Source organism: Scyliorhinus torazame, chromosome 15 (assembly GCF_047496885.1).
Source record: "Scyliorhinus torazame isolate Kashiwa2021f chromosome 15, sScyTor2.1, whole genome shotgun sequence".
Classification (NCBI taxonomy): domain Eukaryota; kingdom Metazoa; phylum Chordata; class Chondrichthyes; order Carcharhiniformes; family Scyliorhinidae; genus Scyliorhinus; species Scyliorhinus torazame.
The window spans coordinates 165872716-165894847 of NC_092721.1; positions in this window are offsets into that span (position 1 = coordinate 165872716).

Genomic DNA, 22132 nt, shown 5'->3' on the forward strand with positions numbered 1-22132 from the left:
AGGGAGATTTGTTGACATTTGTATACAATATAACAATATTGTTTTATAAATTTGCTTTGGAATGTTCACTTTGTGGTAGTTCTTATTTTTGTATTGCAGCCAACCAGACACTGTAATGTAACCGCAATGGAGGTAAGGTAAGGTAAGATGTGGGTCTGTTAGTGAATGAGGAACTAGGACTGCAGTTACTGGTATCACAGTTGGATGTGTGGTCATAGAGATCCCAGCCTGAAATGGCCTGTGTTGGTTGCCTGCTTATTCTCTTACGTCTGCTTCCTCTTCTTCATCCTCTTCATCCTCCTTCTCTTCAACTGGTTTCTATTTAGCTGGTAGTAAGGGCTGTGCCCATATGATGGCAAGATTGTGCAGCAGGCAACATACCTCCATGAATCTTGGCACCCACTATGTCATATACTATAGTACCCCTCCACAGAGTTCAGGCTTTGGGTTGTTTACGAATGTCAATGGACTGCTCCATCACCAATGTAGCACCATGATATTGGGTAAAGCTTGCTGCCCTCTTGCGCATGCATCGTGCATTAGAGTCATGAGCTATGTTGTCAAAGGATTACCCCGTCGCCCTTCAGACTTCCACAGAATTAAGGAACGTTAATTGTCGCCAGGACACCGGGCCTACAGGATCAGCTGTGCATGGCCACATATCAGTTGGACTTTTAGGGAGTGGAAATCCTTTTGTTCATGCTGCATTTCAGGTTTGACCTGCAAAGTGATGTGTCCGCATCAATGGTGCTGCCAGCACAGGGAAGTTGACATTCCTTGTGTACTCAGTCTACCCACTTCTGTGGCAAGAGAGAATGAAACGTATTCAGCTGTCTTGGAATACACAACCTCACGGACCTCTCTGATGCAACAGTAGATAGCAAACAGAGTGAGGTTGCAAATATTGCCAGCTCCACCCTGAAAGGAGCCGGACATATAAATAGTCATGGCCGCAGTCACCTTCACAGCCAGTGGCAGCGCGCTCCCCGCCCTGCTCTGAGGTTGTAGCTGCAGCAAGTGGCACATTCAAGTGAGGATGTCCTTGCCGTAGTAGAGACACAATGACCCTTGCTGAATTACATGTTGAAGAATTGCTTCCGAAACACCCACAGTGGATACAGTTCCTGTTGAAAGTACCCTCCTCCTCATCCTCAAGCTGTGTGTAACTCCTGTCATTCTCCCTGACATGGTACAGACTAAGGAAGATGCAAATAATAGTATCCACGGCAACTTACGGTTTGTGCAATATCTTTGAAGTCAGAACAAAGTACTACGGCACATACCTCACTGCTTCTAAAGACTTCAGCCGCATTAAACAACTTCGGAAAACACCAAACCTTTTTATAAATGCAGCAAGAGCCAATAGAAATCAATCAACGACTAACCTGAGAGTAGTTGATGATCCATTTCAATCGTGCTGTTGGGAGATCCTTTTTGCTCCTGAATGCATGATCAGTTATGTGAGGTTTGGAATGGGGTTAGTTGGAGCACTGAGCACTAAAATGGCAGCACTCACATCAAACCAGCACTGCATGCTGATAGACGCCTTACCTGACTACTCTGCATACTTTGGGTGAATACTTCCTGTACACACGCTAACAGCATTACCAAAATTGTGTCCTGTGTGTGTGTGTGTGTGTGTGTGTACATTGACTCTATTTTGGAGGCAAAAACAGCCCCTATAGCATTGCAAAAACTAGGTGCTAAACAGCCAAACTATGGGCTGGCTTCTTCCTCCCCTCCGCAAGATCACTGTTATATTACTTGGAGTAATGTATGTCACTCATTTGTTTATGCCGAGTTGAACTTAACTTTGGTGATGATGAATGCTCAAAGTCGTCCAGTGATAACAAATAATTTATTGAGAAACTAATCAATTAACTTGTGAGTTCGATTCTTCAATACTTTTACTAGTAGTCAAATTAAACAAGATAGAGGGCAGCACGGTGGTGCAGTGGGTTAGCCCTGCTGCCTCACGGCGCCGAGGTCCCAGGTTCGATCCCAGCCCTGGGTCACTGTCCGTGTGGAGTTTGCACATTCTCCCTGGATTTGCGTGGGTTTCGCCCCCACAACCCAAAGATGTGCAGGGTAGGTGGATTGGTCACGCTAAATTGCCCCTTTATTGGAAAAAATGAAATAGGTACTCTAAATTTATTTATTTTTTAAATAAAAAAATTAAACAAGATAGAATTAGATTAACTATGAATATTATGCTTTACACTCTGAGCTAACTATACTTCTGTTCTCTAGCCACAACACACCCGAAGAGAGCGGCAAGACAGATTGCGCTTGTATTTACTGTTACTGTTGCCCTCCAGTGATCATCTGACTGTACTGACTACATCTTAACCCTTCATGTATATGCATATACAGAGATCACGACAATCGCCACAGGCGATTCGCGGACAATGGAAAAGTCCATTGACTTCAGGCAGGATTCTCCAGTCGCCAGGTGGGCGCGGCCGGAGAATCCCGCCCTTTGTGTAAAGTCTCAGGCAAGCAACCACTCAGAAGCAATGACTGCAAAAGGTTTTGATTTATTCTCATTACTCCTTACACATCCTACTCCCTGAATGGTCTCCAACATCCAGCCCCCCACGTGGGCCGGGGTATTTATGTCCCAGCAAAGGCGAGGTAGCCCCACTCCCTCATCTGGTTAAATCGTATTCAGGTGAGGCCACAGGGACTCTGAGGTTGCAGATCCCTGGGCCACCTGTGGGGTTATAACACCTCACAACCTATGTTTCATATTAAAGTCAACTTTAAGATTGATTACTCAAATCTACTTATAGCTGATGGAACTGGTTTCTCCTCTTCTCAGATTAAATTAAAACAATTATTGGGAACTGTAACCATAGTAATTTAATTACTGTTCATCCACTTGCTTACACATTAGATTAAGTGCTTTCATCACAATCTTTTTGGAGACAGCTAATATTTTACATTTTGTTTAAGGATTTCTAATCAGCAATGCAATAATGGAATGAACAACAAACATGTGCTTTTGTTCCGGTCAAATATAATGGTCTAACAAGCAATTTTGTTTAAGCCTGTCTAACTGTTTCAAAACGGAATGTACAAATGGCTAACTCCTGGTTTTCTCAATTTAGTAAATCACTATCAGATTGGGAAACTACTGAACAGGTATCTAACATATACTTAAATTAAATATACATTTCTCAATTATTTTTGATTCAGGATATTGCAAAATAAAAAATGTTAAATATTCTTCACAGTTTTTTTGTTTGCATTCAGAGCCAAACCGCCATTTATTTCTTAATGGTAATATATTTTCTGAGCACCAGTACCTTTTTGGGTTTGTCAGCTATCAACAGTTTCACTCTTAAGTATTAAAATCCCAGCTGTAATATCATGCAAGCCGACTTATCCTTCCTGTGGCATAATGTAGTTTTGTCCTTTTATCTAAACTGAACAGTATACACATGGGCCAGATTTTTATCTTCTCTGCCTGGACAGCAATCCAGAGGGGACAATTGTGTGGCTCCTGTAGAAGCCTTTAAGTCAATAAATGAAAAGTCAGACAGGTTCCATCAAGGGTATGTTATATGCCCTGTCTATCCCATTCTGTTAATTATACTAAATTTTAGACATAAGGAAAATACAGTGGTCTATTGATGTAAATTCCACTGTACTGCATTTGGAATATCCTACAGTGGGAGATTCAAAGAATGCTCAAACATGAGTGAAGGAAAATTAAATCAGAAATATCACATACCCAGCACTGCTGGACCATGTACCTGCACAGCATCTGAAGCACAAGTTAGTGGAACGTGAACGAGTGAGCCCTTGTCAAGCATGGAGGATAGGGGTGGCACGGTGACACAGTGGTTAGCACTGTTGTCTCACAGTGCTAGGGACTCGGGTTCAATTCTGGCCTCAGGTGACTGTCTGTGCGGAGTCTGCACGTTCTCCCCGTGTGTGCGTGGGTTTCCTCCGGGTGCTCCGGTTTCCTCCCACAGTACAAAGATACACAGGTTAGACAGATTGGCCACATTAAATTCTCCCTTAGTATCCAAAGATTAGATGGAGTTACTGGGTTATGGAAATAGGTTGCTCTTTCCAGGAGTCGGTGCCGACTCGATGGGCTGAATGGTCTCCTTCTGCACTGTAGGGTTTCTATGATATAGCACCTCCCGAGGTGATGGTACATCCTCCATTACCTTTCTCCTATTGTCCAACTCTGCAAGGTGGTGATTGTTTCTTTCCATTCCAACCAGTTGAAATGCAGCAGAATTGCAGCAGTGGCATCTCTCCACACTCCCACACAGTCACCTCTGGAGATCCCAGGGATAAACCCACTTTCTCATCAACATGCTGCTTCTCTGTGACATTTTCCATAGTACATTAGTTTTCAGATGTGTGATGATAAAACCCAGCACTCCCTGCCAGCTCCTTCAACTCTATAATCATCACTGTGCTGTCCGATTGTCTGACATTAAAGTCTTGAAGAATAAATTTTCCTCAGTGACTCAGTGATAGCAATTTCGCTTTGGAGTTTTAAAGTTCTTGAAGTTTAAACGTTGTTTTCAAATCCCCTTCTGGACTTCCACCTTCCTATCTCTGCATCCCTTCATACCTGACTTCTTGCATGCCCAACTTTAATTGCTCCATCATTAACCATTTTGCCTTCAGCATAAACACGGGAATTCCCTCCGTAAATTTCTCCACCTCCCTTTCCTCCTTTTAGACACCGTCAAAACTTACCGTTTCGTCCAAGTTTTTGGTAACCCGTCCTAATATTTCTTTACATGGCTCAGTGTTTGGCAATGCTATTGTGAAGCATTTTACTCTGGTAAAGGCATTATCTAAATGTTGCACTTTTTTTTATAATGTCTCTTATTTCAATAGTCAAAACAGATAATCCAAGCATGGCCATGATTAGCACAATGAGCACTTCAATAAGTAGGAAATTAGTTTCTTCACTTCTCGGTTAAATCAACTGCCAATCTGATGTGAAATTTCATGCAATTGCTCAAAAATTATTGCAAAACATTTGTTCCAGAAATATTGACATGTCTGTTACTGTCAGAGCTATCAGCCAGAGAGCGGCAATGTTTTATCTCAGTTGATGATGCACGATCAATTATTGCGAAAGCGAGATTAGAGAATAATTGAAGGCTTTATTAGACAAGGGGCGAGATTCTCCGACCCCGCGGCCGCCGGGGGCTGGCGTGAATCCCGCCCCCGCCGGTTGCCGAATTCTCCGGCACCGGATATTCAGCGGGAGTGGAAATCGCCCCCCCCAACCCCCCCCCCCCCCCCCCCCCCCGCGATTCTCCGGCCCATATGGGCCGAAGTCCCGACGCTAAAATGCCTGTCCCGCCGGCGTAGATTAAACCACCTACCTTACCGGCGGGACAAGGCGGCGCGGGCGGGCTCTGGGGTCCTGGGGGGGGGGGGCGCGGGGCGATCTGGCCCCGGGGGGTGCCCCCACGGTGGCCTGGCCCGCGATCGGGGCCCACCGATCCGCGGGCGGGCCTGTGCCATGAGGGCACTCTTTCCCTTCCGCCTTCGCCACGGTCTCCACCATGGCGGAGGCGGAAGAGACTCCCTCCACTGCGCATGCGCGGGAATGCCGTCAGCGGCCGCTGACGCTCCCGCGCATGCGCCGCCCGGAGATGTCATTTCCGCGCCAGCTGGCGGGGCACCAAGGCCTTTTCCGCCAGCTGGCGGGGCGGAAATTAGTCCGGCGTGGGCCTAGCCCCTTAAGGTTGGGGCTCGGCCCCCCAAGATGCGGAACATTCCGCACCTTGGGGCGGCGCGATGCCCGACTGATTTGCGCTGTTTTGGGCGCCAGACGGCGGACATCGCGCCGATACCGGAGAATTACGCCCAAGATGTGTTCCCCAGCAGCTCGTAACAGAAAATGGCTGCAGCTGGGGATGAACACCTCTTTATACCGTCCACTGGGTGGAGCCAGCAGAAGGGATTTACCCACATATCTCTAATGCAGTAGTACCACCAACACAGGTACCATAATACATATAATACGGTCTACCACATCCATAAACTAGAACACAAGTTTGGCAAATAACCAATCATACCAATCCAATACCCATTCCTGACTGAATCTGGAAGGTCGTCAGGAAATGTTTCCGTAGGATGCACTCAAGCAAAACGAGGCCAGTGAATAGCGGGAGAGGTTAAAAATGAGAACTGGGCCAGGCGCCAACCAGTTTGTGATGTAACCAGCACGCTCCCAGAGTGAAATCCAGATCTCACCGTAGCATAGCGAGAATCCAGTTATCATCACTTCAGCCCAATTTCTATACAACTAATGAGAGCCACCCCGGGTATCCTCCACTTGTGTAAGTGTAATGCCACTTGTAATGCCACTTGTGTAAGTGTAATGCCACTTGTGACAATAAGCGATTTTCATTTTCATTTTCATTTCATCCAATGGCCTCCTGTCATTCAGCGGCCTCCCCAGCAAGTGATCACTTGAGCACCAATTAATACTCCTTATGAAAAACTTGAAGCTGGCTGAAGGGCTTCTATGGGGAGCCAAGGAGGTGAGTTGCCATCTTTGGTCACAGACAAAGAGCTCGGGGGTGCTGGGATTGCTGCTCCTGTGCTCGGCGGGGGGTGGGGTCCCTCGGCTGGGGTTGGGGGACTCTTCGCAGGGGTGGAATGCCATGGGAGGGTGAGGGTATGTGCTGGGGCATCCAGGCAGCAACGGCTCGCGGCACCACCATGCTAAATCCTGGATCGTGTGTAACCGTTCCGGGTACATTCCTTGTCCCGGCCCGTCTGCCCAAATGACTACCCATAACCCCACCGACTGCCGAGACCGCTGGCTATGTTGCTGAAGGCTATTGCGAATAGAGAATTGGTAATCATGGTTAAGTGAGCTTTTCACACAACCCAAGTGGGTTCCCATGGGTGGGCAGGCATGTAACATGTGGGAGTCATTGCCCAGCATCCCAATCACACCTTGATACCTGGGCACTGTGGCTGAACACTGCGGGACGCAACACCACACACACAGTAGCCGAAATCCAAACACCCAGTGGATGGGACGCAGCACCGGGAACATGTCCATGGTTAGAGTGTGGGTGGTTACCATGGGAAGGGGCAGATGCCTGGAGAGATAGGCCAAGGGTTCGGAGGTCGTCCCACATTGCAGAAGAAAGTGACAGAGGCATCATACTGGTTGTGCACAAGGGTGTTTAATGTGTAATACAAGTCCCCACTGTTTCGATGGTGCCGCCCCCCCCCCCCCCCAAACCCCCGCACCCCCCCACCTCCTCTTCCCACACCCTACCTTTCCCCCCAAACCCTCCACTGGTGCCCTCACTGATCCTCAACGTGCTTTGCCGCCCAGCTCTACCGCTATGTCTAGGTGTCTCCCCAGGATGCACATCTGAGGTGGAGGCAGCCAGCTGCTTACCACATGGCCTTCGATGCCCTTGGCTGAGCGGGAAGAAGGGGCACTGAGTGCCAACCTGGACGTGTCGCATGGAGTGGGACGGTGACAACCAGCACCCCCGGGTTCCACCTATCTGATAAGGCCGCGTCTCGAAGTCAGCACACTGGGGGCTCTGAGGCCGGAGGACCCAACTCACTTGTCAGCAGCACATGCACAGCTGTGCCACCCTATCCCGTGTGCTGACTTTGAGACGCGGCCTTATCAGATAGGTGGAACCCGGGGGTGCTGGTGGTCACCGTCCCACTCCATGGGACACGTCCGGGTTGGCACTCAGTGCCCCTTCTTCCCGCTCAGTGCCCATAAGCCCCTGGGGTTCACTTTGGGACAGAGGGGCAGCTGATTTGAGCCCCGGCTCTCCGTGAATCAGCTGGCTCTGCCAGCCCTGGTGGTTCCCCATGGTCTGCACCATCATGTCGATGCCCTTGGCAATGCTCTTCAGTGACTGCGACACATCCCCCAGCGACAGGGCCAGGCTCTGCAGCGGGCAGCATGGTAGCATTGTGGTTAGCACAGTTGTTTCACAGCTCCAGGGGCCCAGGTTCGATTCCCGGCTGGGTCCCTGTCTGTGTGGAGTCTGCACGTTATCCCCGTGTCTTTGTGGGTTTCCTCCGGGTCCTCCGGTTTCCTCCCACAGTCCAAAGATGTGCGGGTTAGGTGGATTGGCTATGCGAAATTGCACTTAGTGTCCAAAGAGTTTAAGTGGGGGTTACTGGATTATAGAGATAGGGTAGATAGGTGGACTTGACTAGGGTGCTCTTGTAAGGGCCAGTGCAGACTCGATGGGCCGAATGGCCTCCTTCTGCACTGTAAATTCTATGATTCTATGACCTCGGCAAAGCCCATCTGTGACTGGAACAAGCTCCGCAGCGCCTCAGCCATTCCCATCTGAGAGTGGGGCATGTCCCACAGAACCTCATCCAGGTCCGCCTGGTACTGGGAGACATCCCTCATGAGGCAGACATTATGCCGAGACCCTCAGCCATGGCCGTCACCAACTGCACACTGCCTTGGACACCTTAACTAATGGTGCCGACGTCATGCACCAAGTTATCCACTGCGGCTGCCACCCTAGCAGTGTTGGCCTCAGTGCCACGCATTGCCAGCGACACCTCCTGTGCCCGTAGCCTCTGGGACTCCTCTAATCGGCTATGGATCTGCTGGAGTGACACTGACATCTCCCTCTGAATGTCCCAGCCGCACCCTATCGTCTCCAACACACTGGATAACTCTGTTCCACAGACTCAGCATCGGGCTAGGACCCAGCTGGGTCCTGGGACCCAGCAGCCCTCCGACTGCTGTCTCACCTGGGGGTTCCTGCCTCCACCTGATGTGCATCATCAGCAGTGTGGTGCTCACCAGATTGTGCCCCAGAAGCCTGTCCATTAACATGTCCCACTGAGATGTGTGTCTCTGTGCTTGTGGAGGGTGGGGATGACAGCTGTGCCGCGACTATAACAGTGTTATCCTCAGATCTCTCCTCCGAGCTGGTTCCCTGGGAGGCAGGAGAGGTGCAGCCTGGGATGGTCCGGCGCCGTCGGCTGGAGAACCTGTGGGAGAATGGACATGTGGTCAGTGGGAGGGATGGGCCAGTCAGTACGGGAATGACAACTCACATTTGACAGGACCTCTAGAAGGTGGTAGGGAGAAGGGGGAGGGGGGTGGAGGGAGGGTTGGGGGTCGCATGGAGAGTTGGGAGTGGATGTTCCCTTGGAGAGGGTTGGGGCCGCTGCTGTCTACTCACTCAAGCTGCCCGGTGTAGGTTGCAGACCTTTTTCGGCACTGGAGGCCAGTCCTCCTGGTCACACTCCCCGAGCTCACAGCTGCCACCACTCGTCCCAGGCAGCACTGGCTGCCTTGTGGCTCACCCTCCGGGACCCTCGGGGAAACAGGACGTCCCTCCTGGCCTCCACTGTTTCTAGGAACCTCCCCAGGTCAGCGTCCCCGAATCTTGGGGCTGGTCTCCTGGGCGCCATTGTTGCGAGCTGGCTGGGGCTGGCTGAGTAAGTGCCGCTTAAGTGCTGCTCAACCTTGTTAGCGGGGGGCTGGCGAACGCACGATCCCGGAGAATCAGCTGGCATGCCCTCATTTGCGGTGGGAAGCCTGTTAGGTCTTATTAATTGCACCAATTAATATTGAATATTGTTGCCGACCTTGTTGGGCTGAGCACCGGGCAGCTCGTGGCAATTCCCGCTCGCTACCACACTTAGAAATCTTTCTGGAGAATCATGCCCATGGATTCAAGAAAACAAGAAAGGCAGAAACAGGCCTTCAAATAAAAGGTGAGGGTCTTCAGATGCTCGGGTTTCACAGGGAGAAACTGAGGTAGAATTCCTTAACTTAGAGTCTGGAATGAATGATTCAGGCTGACATTGTCATATCTATATATGGGATGGAAGTGAGCAATACCAGAGAACTGGGTGCAATCAATCTCAGTGATGCAATACGATGTAGAATTAGTTAATGAATAAGTAGATAGCAAAGGACGGGATTCTCCGTTGGCTGATGCCAAAATCGGGAAACGTGATTGGGTGGAGAATAGGTTCCGATGCCGAAATCGCGGCAGGTGCCAATTTGACACCAAATCGCAATTCTCCGTCACCTTGACAGCGGCGTCAATGCAGTTCGGAACACACGTACAGTGAACACCGTTTGCATATCAGTAGAGGGCCAGCCTGGTATTCTCCGGCGCCTCCGCGATTCTCCGCCTCCGATCGGCCAAGTTCCGACGGCGCGGTTCACTTATACTTTTAAAAATCGTGAAACCGGCATCGTGGCTGCTGAGGGAGAGAAAGGGGGTACGAAAAGTGTCCAACATCGCTTTAGTTTGCTGACAGTTGATCTGCTCCTCAGGGACTACCACCAGGGCTGCGGGATTAGTGTTTTTCATTGGAATTAACTGTGTTCCTCGTGGCCCCGGTGCTAGCCCCTCCACAGTCGCTGAGTCGGTCCAGGTGCGACGCCAATTTGCCGTGAAAGTCCACGCATCCTACCTGCAGTCAACACTTAGTCTCAGGAACAGAGAATCCAGCCCGGATTATCTGGTCATTATCACATTAATGTTTTTGAGAGTTTGCTGAGTGTAATTTGGCTGCTGTGTTTCATACATTACAACAGTGATCACACTTTAAATGAATGGCACTGGCTGTAAAATACTTTGAGACATCCGGTGATTGTGAAAAACACTTTGTAAATGCAAGTCTTTCTTTCTTTTTATTCAATCGAGTTGTCTTCTTTTTTTTGTGAGGGTCCTTGGAGTGTGCTCCAAAGATTTGGATGGTACAATAAAATTAATCTCAATCCTGCTTCTTGATGATATGACTGCAGCTGTGTTGGGTGGGAGATCTGAAACAGTCGCCACATGTCTCCTGTGCCGTTGTGAAATCGCCCATCGGGGGAGGGCCTTCAGGTGATGTCCTGAGCCTGTCCCAATGGCGTGCGGAGCAATGATGCCGTTTCGGAGGGGGCCGAGCATGTGAAACCTGCGTAAAACAGGCACCGCCCCCGATTCTGCCGTAAAAAGGGATTCTCCGCCCAATCGCCGATTACAAAATCGGCATCAGGAAACGGAGAGTCACGCCCACAGTCTCCAGTGATGAAACATCGTTGATTTTTTGAGTAAAAGCAGAGAAAAATAATTTTTGGGAGACATCAAAAAATTCTCCAGCACTTAAAATAAATGCGGTTGATGCGGGCAAATGGTTGCTGCCACTTGAAATGAACGGTACAGTGGTCCAATAAAGTTAGACCCTGGTGCAAAAGCCAATTTAATCAGCATGACTGATTTAAAAAATCTAAAAATTCACCGATGAGAAGAAATCACAAAATATGTCTGAGCGATTATAATAGTTCAAGCATTAAATGTTATGGTGCTTGTGGCCTGAGTGTGGTGGTGAAGAACAGTTTATTCCGTCCCATTCTGTATTGTATCCTAGGGCTTGGATTCATTATTAGGTGGTCAGCCCTGTGAAGAATTAGATCTAGTGCAGTTGGTATATAGCATCCACAAAGGATTGGATCAACACTCCAACGATTTTGAGAACAGTATCAGCAAATTCAGCGATGTGTTCACAGCTTTTGGAGCACTACCATTCACCTACAAGATACAACTCAAAGAGAATACAAAACCTGTGGTACATGCATCAAGAAGAGCACCTGAACCTCTTTGGGGTCGCCTCAAAAAGGAGCTAGACAGAATGACAAAATTAAAAGTAATCAGAAAGATAGAAGAACCTACCAATTGGAAAATTCCATGGTAAGTGTAAAGAAAAAGAATAGCGATATTCGTATATGTATGAATCCCAAAGATCTTGGGCGGGATTCTCCCACAATTGGTGGGGCGGCCCATACCGGCGGCAAGAGCGGCGCGAACCACTCTGGCGTCGGTCCGCACTTCTGGGGGCTAGGCCGGTGCTGGAGGGGTTGGCGCCACGCCAACCGGCGCTGAAGGGCCATCGCCGGCCGGCACGAGTTGGCGCATGTGAGGACTGCCGCCGTATTCTGGCACATGCGCAGAACCGCCGGCGCGTTTCCTGCACATTCGCAGGGGGTTTCTTTTCCGCGCCGGCCATAGAACATAGAACATTACAGCGCAGTACAGGCCCTTCGGCCCTCGATGTTGCGCCGACCTGTGAAATCACTCTAAAGCCCATCTACACTATTCCCTTATCGTCCATATGTCTATCCAATGACCATTTGAATACCCTTAGTGTTGGCGAGTCGACTACTGTTGCAGGCAGGGCATTCCACACCCTTACTACTCTCTGAGTAAAGAACCTACCTCTGACATCTGTCTTATATCTATCACACCTCAATTTAAAGCTATGTCCCCTCATGCTAGACATCACCATCCGAGGAAAAAGGCTCTCACTGTCCACCCTATCCAATCCTCTGATCATCTTGTATGCCTCAATTAAGTCACTTCTTAACCTTCTCCTCTCTAATGAAAACAGCTTCAAGTCCCTCAGCCTTTCCTCATAAGATCTTCCCTCCATACCAGGCAATATTCTGGTAAATCTCCTCTGCACCCTTTCCAATGCTTCCACATCCTTCCTATAATGCGGCGACCAGAATTGCACGCAATACTCCAAATGCGGCTGCACCAGAGTTTTGTACAGCTGCAACATGAAATAAAAGCTAACACACCGTACGCCTTCTTAACAACCCTCTCAACCTGAGTGGCAACTTTCAGGAATCTATGTACATAGGCACCGAGATCTCTCTGCTCATCCACACTGCCAAGAATCTTACCATTAGCCCAGTACTCTGTCTTCCTGTTATTCCTTCCAAAATGAATCACCTCACACTTTTCTGCATTAAACTCCTTTTGCCACCTCTCAGCCCAGCACCGCAGCTTATCTATGTCCCCCTGTAACTTGTAACATCCTTCTGCACTGTCCACAACTCCACCGACTTTAGTGTCATCTGCAAATTTACTCACCCATCCTTCTACGCCCTCCTCCAGATCATTTATAAAAATGACAAACAGCAGTGGCCCTAAAACAGATCCTTGTGTACACCACTAGTAACTGGACTCCAGTCTGAACACTTTCCATCAACCACCACCCTTTGTCTTCTTCCAGCTAGCCAATTTCTGATCCAAACTGCTAAATCTCCCTGAATCCCATGCTTCCGTATTTTCTGCAGTAGCCTACTGTGGGGAACCTTATCAAACGCTTTACTGAAATCCATATACACCACATCAACTGCTTTACCCTCATCCACCTGTTTGGTCACCTTCTCAAAGAACTCAATAAGGTTTGTGAGGCACGACCTACCCTTCACAAAACCGGGTTGACTATGTCTAATCAAATTATTCCTTTCCAGATGATTATACACCCTATCTCTTCTAAACCTTTCCAAGATTTTGCCCACAACAGACGTAAGGCTCACTGGTCTATAGTTACCGGGGTTGTTTCTACTCCCCTTCTTGAACAAGGGGACAACATTTACTATCCTCCAGTCTTCTGGCACTATTCCTGTTGACAAAGATGACTTAACGATCAAAGCCAAAGGCTCAGCAATCTCCTCCCTAGCTTCCCAGAGAATCCTAGGATAAATCCCATCCGGCCCAGGGGACTTATCTATTTTCACACTTTCCAGAATTGTTAACACCTCCTCCTTATGAACCTCAAACCCTTCTAGTCTAGTAGCCTGAATCTCAGTATTCTTCTCGACAACATTGTCTTTTTCCTGTGTGAATACTGACGAACAATATTCATTTAGCACCTCTCCTATCTCCTCGGACTCCAAGCACAACTTCCCACTACTGTCCTTGACTGGCCCTACTCTTACCCTAGTCACTCTTTTATTCCTGACATAGCTATAGAAAGCTTTAGGGTTATCCTTGATCCTACCTGCCAAAGTCTTCTCATGTCCCCTCCTGGCTCTTCTTAGCTCTCTTTTTAGTTCCTTCCTAGCTAACTTGTAACTCTCGAGCTCCCTCACTGAACCTTCATGTCTCATCTTTACATAAGCCTCCTTCTTCCTCTTGACAAGTGTTTCGACTGCCTTAGTAAACCACGGTTCCCTTGCTCGACCACTTCCTCCCTGCCTGACAGGTACATACTTATCAAGGACACGCAGTAGCTGTTCCTTGAACAAGTACCACATTTCCATTGTGCCCATCCCCTGAAGTTTTCCTCTCCATCTGATGCATCCTAAGTCTTGCCTCATCGCATCATAATTGCCTTTCCCCCAGATATAACTCTTGCCCTGCGGTATATACCTATCCCTTTCCATCACTAAAGTAAACGTAATTGAATTGTGGTCACTATCACCAAAGTGCTCACCTACCTCCAAATCTAACACCTGTCCTGATTCATTACCCAGTACCAAATCCAATACGGCCTCGCCTCTCGTTGGCCTATCTACACACTGTGTCAGGAAACCCTCCTGCACACATTGGACAAAAACGGACCCATCTAATATACTCGAACTATAGCGTTTCCAGTCAATATTTGGAAAGTTAAAGTCCCCCATAACAACTACCCTGTTGCTTTCGCTCCTATCCAGAATCACCTTTGCAATCCTTTCCTCTACATCTCTGGAACTTTTCGGAGGCCTATAGAAAACCCCTAACAGGGTGACCTCTCCTTTCCTGGTTCTAACCTCAGCCCATACTACCTCAATCGACGAGTCCTCATCAAACGTCCTTTCTGCCACCGTAATACTGTCCTTGACTAACAACGCCACCCCTCCCCCTCTTTTACCACCTTCCCTGAGCTTACTGAAATATCTAAACCCCGGCACCTGCAACAACCATTCCTGCCCCTGCTCTATCCATGTCTCTGAAATGGCCACAACATCGAAGTCCCAGGTACCAACCCATGCCGCAAGTTCACCCACCTTATTCCGGATGCTCCTGGCATTGAAGAAGACATACTTTAAACCACCTTCCTGCCTGCTGGTACACTCCTGCAACTTTAAAACCTTACTCATGACCTCACTACTCTCAACCTCCTGTATACTTGAGCTACAATTCAGGTTCCCAAGCCCCTGCTGAACTAGTTTAAACCCTCCCGAAGAGCATTAGCAAATTTCCCCCCCAGGATATTGGTACCCCTCTGGTCCAGGTGTAGACCATCCCGTTTGTAGAGGTCCCACCGACCCAGAATGAGCCCCAATTATCCAGAAATGTGAAACCCTCCCTCCTGCACTATCCCTGTAGCCACGCGTTCAACTCCTCTCTTTCCCTATTCCTCGTCTCGCTATCACGTGGCACGGGTAACAACCCAGACATAATAACTCTGTTTGTCCTAGATCTAAGTTTCCACCCTAGCTCCCTGAATTCCTGCCTTACATCTCTATCCCTTTTCCTACCTATGTCGTTGGTACCTATGTGGACCACGACTTGGGGCTGCTCCCCCTCCCCCTTAAGGATCCCGAAAACACGATCCGAGACATCATGCACCCTGGCACCTGGGAGGCAACACACCAACCGCGAGTCTCTCTTGTTCCCACAGAATCTCCTATCTATCCCCCTAACTATGGAGTCTCCAATGACTAATGCTCTACTCCGCTACCCCCTTCCCTTCTGAGCAACAGTGACAGACTCTGTGCCAGAGACCTGCACCCCATGGCTTACCCCTGGTAAATCCCCCCCCCCAACAGTATCCAAAGCGGTATACTTGTTACGAAGGGGAACGACCACAGGGGATCCCTGTACTGACTGCTTCCTCCCAGCCCCTCTCTCCGTCACCCATCTATCTTTATTCTTCGGAGTAACTACATCCCTGAAGCTTCTATCTATGACCACCTCTGCCTCCCGAATGATCCGAAGTTCATACAGCTCCAGCTCCAGTTGCCTAATGCGGCTTCTGAGGAGCTGGAGATGGTTGCACTCCCCACAGATGAAATCAGCAGGGACACTGTCGGCGTCCCTCTCCTCAAACATTCTGCAGGAGGAACATTGCACTACCTTCCCTGCCATCCCCTCTAGATAAAAAAAAGAAAAAGAAAGAACTTACCTGTTATTCACTCCCCTTCTCAGCAAGCACTCACTCAGCAACCTCTGCGCCCTGCACAATAACACCTGAGGGAAAATGAAAGAAAAACTACTGACTAGTCACCAGCGAATCCCTTACCTGCAGGCTGTGGCATCACGGTTCAACTTCTTTCTACTTCTACCTGACCTCGAGCCTTCCTCTTGATCTTTACAGTGGTTGTTTTTTTTTGGTTAGAGGAGGGGGTAGGGAGGGAAACACTGAAGAAGTGTTTCGGGTTTAAGTGTCACTTGACAACAGCTCCTCCATAAACCACCATGGCGGAGCCTGACAGAGACCGGCGCGGAGGGAAAGAGTGTCCCCATGGCACAGGCCCGCTCGCAGATCGGTGGGCTCTGAACGCGGGCCAGGCCACCGCGGGGGCCCCCCTGGGGCCGGATACCCCTGTGCCCCCCCCCCGTGGACCCCGCTAGATGGCCAACAAGCCAGGTCCCGCCGGGGATGGACCATGTCCAGTTCACGTCGGCGGGACTAGCCGAAAATGGAAGGATGCTCGGCCCATCGGGCCCTGAGAATTGCCGGGGGAGCCGTAGCCAACGGCTCCTGACCGGCGCGGCACGATCCCCGCCCCTGCCTGAAAACTAGTGCCGGAGAATTCGGCAGCCGGGGTCGGAGCGGCGGTGCGGGATTTTCGCCGTCCCCCGGTGATTGTCCAACCCGGCAGGGGGGGTCGGAGAATCCCTCCCCTTCACGAGAATATCAAAAGAGAACACTACCAAATACCAAAGCGTGAGGAAATCACATCTGAGATGGCTGGTGCACAATTCTTCATGAAACTTGATGCATTTCAAGGTTTCTGGCAACTAAAGCTAGAGAAACAAGATACAAAGCACTGCATTTGTAATACGCTATTTGGATGGTATCAGACATTTTCCCTGTGCCATGGAGCACATAATCGAGAGCATCAAAGGAGTTTGTGTGTACGTGGATGATATCATCATTTGGGGCTCAACGATAGAAGAGAACAATACGAGGTTTCTTAAAGTTCTAACAAGCGTCAGGAGAAATGGACTGAAGCTCAACAAGCATAGGTGCCAATTTGGAGTAACTGAGGTCACATTCCTGGGTGACAAGCTCTCATCGCATGGCATTGAACCTGACAAGGACAAAATCCAAGCAATTCTCAACATGCCAAAACCACACGACAAGAAAGCCATCTTAAGAGTGATGGGTATGATCAATTTTGTGGGGAAATTCATTCCAAACCAGTAAGCAAAAACAACCACATCTTTGTGATCTCCTGCACAAGAGATGGATTTCACTTGGACTGAGCAACATGAGCAAGAGTGGAAAAAGCTCAAAAGCTCCCACCATTTGGTCTTCATAGATTATCATAGAATTTACAGTGCCGAAGGAGGCCATTCGGCCCATCGAGTCTGCACTGGCTCTTGGAAAGAGCACCCTAACCAAGGTCACACCTCCACCCTATCCCCATAACCCAGTAACCCCACCCAACACTAAGGGCAATTTTGGACACTAAGGGCAATTTATCATGGCCAATCCACCTAACCTGCACATCTTTGGACTGTGGGAGGAAACCAGAGCACCCGGAGGAAACCCATGCACACACGGGGAGGATGTGCAAACAGACAGTGACCCGAGCCGGAATCGAACCTGGGACCCTGGAGCTGCGAAGCAATTGTGCTATCCACAATGCTACCATGCTGCCCATCCTCTTACTGCCATCAGGCGGCCAACGTGATGGTGGCACCATTCACTTACCTTCTGTGAAATGTCTGACTCCTGTCTGACAGGAACACGACCTGCCATTGAACGGGTGATTTAGGGGCCCAGAGAGCCTGAATGACACATCTCAGTAGCTGCTGCCTCCTCTGAGGTCAGAGATCCCGGTGTTTTTCTCCACCTTTTGACGAGATGGCTAGGCTCACACTTTTTCAGCTGACAGCATCCTCATTACGAGAGATTTCTGGCAGACATGAGAGGACTGAACATTGCTGTGGGGGCGGGGTGGGGGGTGAACCTTCTCTGGATGGGGCATTGGGGGGGGGGGCGATTGGGGGTCCCATGCCAGCAGCAGTGTGCCTTTACTGCATTGTTAGTGTGGGAGGTGGGAGAGACATAGCACTGCCATTCTCACACTGCACGGGGAGGAAGCACTGAGTTAGTGTGGGGGTTTGCGGTGCATTGTGCCATGACATGACAGCATGGAGGCTCTTTATGGGTGAACAAAGTGATTTTTAATGTGAGTTATTACAATGGTGACTTATCTCTACTAGTGCCTAGGTTCGCCCATGCCCACTAGTTTCCTCTCATTTGTTACTCTTACTCACCCTCCCGCTAAGCCTAGGTGTATCTCCAGGATGAACAGTTGAGGTTGAGGCAGCCTGACTTGCACGCCCATTTCCCTGAGATGACATTGGCGGGTGTCTCCATGGAGGCTTGGACCTTGAAGTGGCTGGGAGAGAGACCACTGTGGAGTATTATGGGTGTGTTAAGGTGTCCAGCAGGAGACATGAGGTGGTAGACTTACCCTGGCTACACAGAAAAGGTAATTCACCTTCTTTCGGCGCTGTTGCCCTGTCCTCTTATGCAGCGAGCTGGCACTCATTATCGCAGCCACAGCCTCCCAGGCAGGGTTGATGACCTTGCTTGCTGGACGTCTGCACGATCGCAGGTAGAGGATGTCACGCCTCTGCTCCACACCATCCAGACGTTTGGTGAGGGGTCCCTCCGTGAAATCAGGTGCTGTCTTCCTGGAAGCTATCTCCCCAACTAGACTTGGAACCAGTACTGGGGAAGTGTATAAAAGGAGCTGATTGCAGAGATTAAGTTTTCCCGAGGCGAGCATATCAGAGGCAAGTCGCCATGAGGGCGGCATGAAACGTGGAGAAAAGTGTTAAAGAGGCTGAATTTACGGTGAGCTTTCCCGTCGACAGCACAGGATTCTCTCCCTTTTTCTCGCCCGGAACGACACTTTGGGGGGAAAAAAAATCGGAAAATTCCAAAGGAGTGAGAAAACCGTGATACAAGAAGCAAGAAAGTGTGATAACAGCATGTGCATGCAGTTGCAAAGATTTTCATACATGACAAGTGGATTTCCTGTGGCTTTGTCCTTGGTGAGTCAGAGGAAATAGCGTGTAATTTACACGCCAGTGTTTGAGCCATCACACTGCTCCTGTGTAGTCTATCATTTACCATCTGCTGTGACTGTACTGCCTCTGCAGTGTACCATTCCAGAATTATGACACCCAAGTCAACTATTCTTGCTGCATGCCTATTCGGTGATGTGCCAAATAACAATGGTGACATGTACTATCTTGCTGCCTGCAATGCCTCCCTCATTAGCTATTGGGTTAAATAGCAAAAGCTAAGTTTAATATTAAAATATAACATTATATTAAAATATAACATTTTAGTGTAATGATGAATTGATGGCTTCTTATCTAGGGAAATATTTAAGTTTTAGGTTAGGTAATTGAATTTAGGTAAAAATTGAAGAAGAAATGCTTAAAAGAATTCATGATTTAAGAATAAGAGACAGGAGAACCGTGTAGGCATAGCTTGTAGATTTGCACCGGGGTCACATGGGGTTGGGGTAATTTATTAGCTTGGACTGGCTGATGGACAGAAGACTAGAATCGGAATAAATGGGTCTTTTTCTGAATGTCAAGCTGTCACTAGTGGGGTGCCACAGGGTTCTGTCCTTGAGCCCACATTATTTACAATCTATATTAACCCACCAGCGTATATCTCCCTTACATCCCACTTTGCACCAAACCCCAACACCTGTATTGTCCTCTTTGGCCAGGTGCCTTGCACCCACATGCCACCAGCTACAGGCCTCCCCCCGCCCTCCCCACTCCGCCGCGTAGAACTTGCCTCCATGCATCACATGTCTCTTATATGTCCCTTGGGAAAAGGCAGCCCATAATCCAAGGGAGTGAGAGAAGACCGGAGAGGGCGTCCTGGATATTCGGGTACACACTGTTGTGGAGCAGAGTGCACTGGAGTTGGCTGGAGAGGTCTATGAGAGGGCTGTCTCCAAGGTGGCTGTGGGAATGGGTTAATCAAGTGAGCCCTGAATGCAAAATGATGCCCCAATAGCAAGTGAGTCATCCTTCTCCCCCACACCACTCCTTACAAAGATCTCATCATGTCTCTTGCCTTTTGTCTTGCACGATCGCCATCAGACCAGGCCGGGTCGCCCAGGGTGGGTGTGGGTGAGGGGGAGGAGGTGTGAGTGTTGGAGGATGGCACAGGGCAGGACGCCCAGGCAACTTGAATGTTCCACAGAGGGTCACCCTCAGAGAGGTGACAGGGAACGGGACCAGAGGTCCAGAAGCATGTGGCAGCCTTGTATGACAGCTTACCCAGTGAGTGACCCATCACTGCTCACAATCTCTAGAACTGCCTCACCCCAGCCCCCCCAAAGGATATATGGGCCCATGAGATGGAATGTCCAGCACACATGCAGGGATCACCCGGGCGGACAGTGGAATGTTATCCTGAAGACTTAAGTCAGATTTAGTCAAACGATGAGGAGAACCAGAGCTCATCTCACAGCAATTCATCATATTCCTCCGTCCAGTGGACAAGATCCATTGATACTGCCTGCCCAGGATCAACACCCGGAAGTGATGATGGCAGGACCTTTGGAGGGGGGAGGGGAACTTGGTTTGGTGAAATGGAGTGAAGGGAAGTGGGAGAGGGAAGGTGGAGTGAAGGGAGGAAGAACAGGGGAGGTGGAGTGAAGGGAGGAGGGACAGAGAAGGTGCAGTGAAAGGAGGAGGGACAGGGAAGGTGCGGTGAAGGGAGGAGGGACAGAGAAGGTGCAGTGAAAGGAGGAGGGACAGGGGAGGTGGAGTGAAGGGAGGAGGGACAGAGAAGGTGCGGTGAAGGGAGGAGGGACAGAGAAGGCGCGGTAAAGGGAGGAGGGACAGGGGAGGTGCAGTGAATGGAGGAGGGATAGGGGAGGTGCAGTGTAGGGAGGAGGGATAGGGGAGGTGCAGTGAAGGGAGGAGGGATAGGGGAGGTGCAGTGTAGGGAGGAGGGATAGGGGAGGTGCAGTGAAGGGAGGAGGGATAGGGGAGGTGCAGTGTAGGGAGGAGGGATAGGGGAGGTGCAGTGTAGGGAGGAGGGATAGGGGAGGTGCAGTGAAGGGAGGAGGGATAGGGGAGGTGCAGTGTAGGGAGGAGGGACAGGGGAGGTGCAGTGAAGGGAGGAGGGATAGGGGAGGTGCAGTGTAGGGAGGAGGGATAGGGGAGGTGCAGTGAAGGGAGGAGGGATAGGGGAGGTGCAGTGTAGGGAGGAGGGATAGGGGAGGTGCAGTGTAGGGAGGAGGGATAGGGGAGGTGCAGTGAAGGGAGGAGGGATAGGGGAGGTGCAGTGTAGGGAGGAGGGACAGGGGAGGTGCAGTGAAGGGAGGAGGGATAGGGGAGGTGCAGTGTAGGGAGGAGGGATAGGGGAGGTGCAGTGAAGGGAGGAGGGATAGGGGAGGTGCAGTGTAGGGAGGAGGGATAGGGGTGGTGCAGTGAAGGGAGGAGGGATAGGGGAGGTGCAGTGTAGGGAGGAGGGATAGGGGTGGTGCAGTGTAGGGAGGAGGGATAGGGGAGGTGCAGTGACGGGAGGAGGGATAGGGGAGGTGCAGTGTAGGGAGGAGGGATAGGGATGGTGCAGTGACGGGAGGAGGGATAGGGGAGGTGCAGTGTAGGGAGGAGGGATAGGGGTGGTGCAGTGAAGGGAGGAGGGATAGGGGAGGTGCAATGTAGGGAGGAGGGACAGGGGAGGTGGAGTGAAGGGAGGAGGGACAGGGGAGGTGGAGTGAAGGGAGGAGGGACAGGGGAGGTGTTATGAAGGGAGTGTCGTGTTGGGTGTTCTGATGCACAAATGATCCAACACGGCTGTAGATGGTACAACTCTGTTTTATTGTCTAAACAACGGTAACAACTAACTACTGGCTTGGGTACGTGCTTCACCAGCTAACCTGTGGACCCAACCTTATCACTATCTTAGTGAGGCACTCAGCACATGGTCTATGTCTGAGTGGCACGCTGTGAGCTCTGTGCTTTGAGCTATCTCCTGGTAGAATGAGCGGGAACTGTGGTGTTCCCTGTTTTATAGTGCGTGTGCTCTCACTGGTGATTGGCTGCGATGTTATGTGTGTGCTGGTTGGTCCAATTGCCTGTCCATCAGTGTGTGTGTGATTGCACCATGATATGCT